The sequence below is a fragment of the Chiloscyllium plagiosum genome, unplaced genomic scaffold, assembly GCF_037043375.1.
Source record: "Chiloscyllium plagiosum isolate Xiang-an unplaced genomic scaffold, Cpla_swu_hap1 HiC_scaffold_16, whole genome shotgun sequence".
Classification (NCBI taxonomy): Eukaryota; Metazoa; Chordata; class Chondrichthyes; order Orectolobiformes; family Hemiscylliidae; genus Chiloscyllium; species Chiloscyllium plagiosum.
The window spans coordinates 30,374,326-30,376,708 of NW_028270154.1; positions in this window are offsets into that span (position 1 = coordinate 30,374,326).

Here is a 2,383-nt window from a genome sequence, read left to right on the forward strand (position 1 = left end):
CCCAAACTGAACATTTTTACCCTGAACAGGTTTGGATCTCTACAAAGCTTTACTTTTATCAATGTTAAATGTCATATCCCAGCTTAGCACAGCTGCTCTATTATGTTATTCAAAATTTTTACCCCTTAACATAATTTGCATCAATATAAGAACTACAGTGCCTTGGTCTTCTTACAAGTTTATGGTTGATGAGGTTCCTCTGTAATTTCTTATTAAACAATGACGTGAAAAATAGACTATCATCATCTAAGAATAATGACACAATAGCAGACAATGAGATTGTGAATAGTGGTTTTTAGTTTAACATGATTTGTATGTTATGAAATAAAGCTGTGAGATAACTATTGCTGAAAAGGAAGATATTTTTCGATTAGATTCCCCACAGTGTGGAAACAGGCCCTTTGGCCTAACAAGTCCATACCGAAGAGTAACCCACTCAGTCCCATTTCCCTCTGACTAATGCACCTAACACTATGGGCAATTCAGCACAGTCAATTCACCTGACCTGCACATCTTTGGACTGTGGGAGGAAACCCACACAGACGCAGGGAGAATGTGCAAACTCCACACAGACAGTTACCCGAGGCCGGAATCGAACCTGGGACTGTGAGGCAGCAATGCTAACCACTGAGCCACCGTGCCGCCCCTAAGGTACTACAAGGCCGGGAATTGAACACGGTCCTTCCGCGTGGCAGGCAAGAATCCTACCATTGAACCATCAATGCAACCAATGAAGTTTTCCATTTTGTACTTTTTGAGACAAATGTAAGAATGCCATAATTCAAATGAGTGTAACAATTTTACTGCAGGAGAAAAGGATGCTGATTTGTTGGCAAATCAGTTAAGATTAACTGAAGGGGTTACCAAGGAGAATGTCATAGGCTCACCAAGCTCTAAGCTAATTCAAAACTTAGTGGAGGACCTTCAATAACAATTCAATCTCACACTGTGATTAATTTGCACTTACTGGAAGTGACAGGCATTCATTCCCATGGGCATCTGCAAATGAAAGGAAAATGCACTGGCCTCATGCCTTTGTTTGAATCTGCACCCCGTTCGTGTGTAGAATAAAATAATGTGATAATTTGAAATTTTGCCTTCTTGCATTTTTTGTGATAAGTTCAAAACAAAAAGCTTCGAGAGCATGTCAAATAAAAGCAAAATGCTGTAGACGTTGGAAACCTGAAACAGAGAAAATTCTGGAGAAGCTCACTGGGCCTGGCAGCATCTGTGCAGAGGGAAACAAAGTTAATGTTCCGGGTCCAATACAACTCTTTTTCAGATTCTAAAGCATCATATTAGGCAAAAAATGAATAGGAACTGGTGACCAGGGCAGCCTGTCTGAAGAAGAGTCAAATGGGACTTGGAACATTAACTGTTTCTTTCAATAGATGTTGCCAAACCTGCTGAGTTTCTCCAGCAGTTTTTTTGTCTATTTCTGCAACATCTCTATTTTAAGCATTGTTACATTTATAATGAAGGGTACTATAGAAAGTATTTTTTATAATGTTTTATTCGTTTTGTAATATTTCCTGAATGGTCAGGGGACTCTAAACAATGAAATACTTATCTACTGTAATTAGCAATTGTACTGACAAATAAAGTGTACAACAAACTGAAGCAATATAGAACATAGTTAATTTCTGAATGAAGGTGGATATTGTTGAATAGAGTGTGCAAGACTCGTAGAAAAATATTGTTATTAAACAAAATGCAGAGCTACGGAATGACCAAAACAATACATAAAGAACACTGACTGATGCCTGAGGAACATTGAACACTTGTGTGGTATAATTAATGCTGCGTTTCTTCTAAAATTCATTCATGGGATATGGACATCACTAGCTAGGCAAGCATTCATTGCCCAGAGGGCAGTTAAGAGTCAACCACATTGCTGTGAGTCTGAAGTCACATGTAGGCCGGACTGGATATGGATGGCAGATTTCCCTTCCCTAAAGGGCATTAGTGAACCAGATGGATTTTTCCTAACAATCAACGATGGTTTCATGGTCATTATTATATTTCATGGTCATTAATAATATTTCTATATTATTATTGAATTCAAATTCCACCATCTGCTGTGGCAGGATTCAAACCTAGTTCCAATGAACATTACCTGGGTCTCTAGATTCATAGTCTAACAATAATACCATGCGGCCATTGTCTACCCTATGCGATTATGTTTGATTATGTGACAACTTTGAGTACAATAACATTACTGATACATTGCCTTGTACCTCCACTCAAATCCCACATCACCTAACAGAAGCAGCATTGTATGAGGTCTTGTATTTGTCTTTGTGATAAAATAAGATGTTGTTATAACCATGCAATGGCCTTGGTATTTCGTCTAGAGAAAATCTCTGTTGGTGTTTACTTTCTT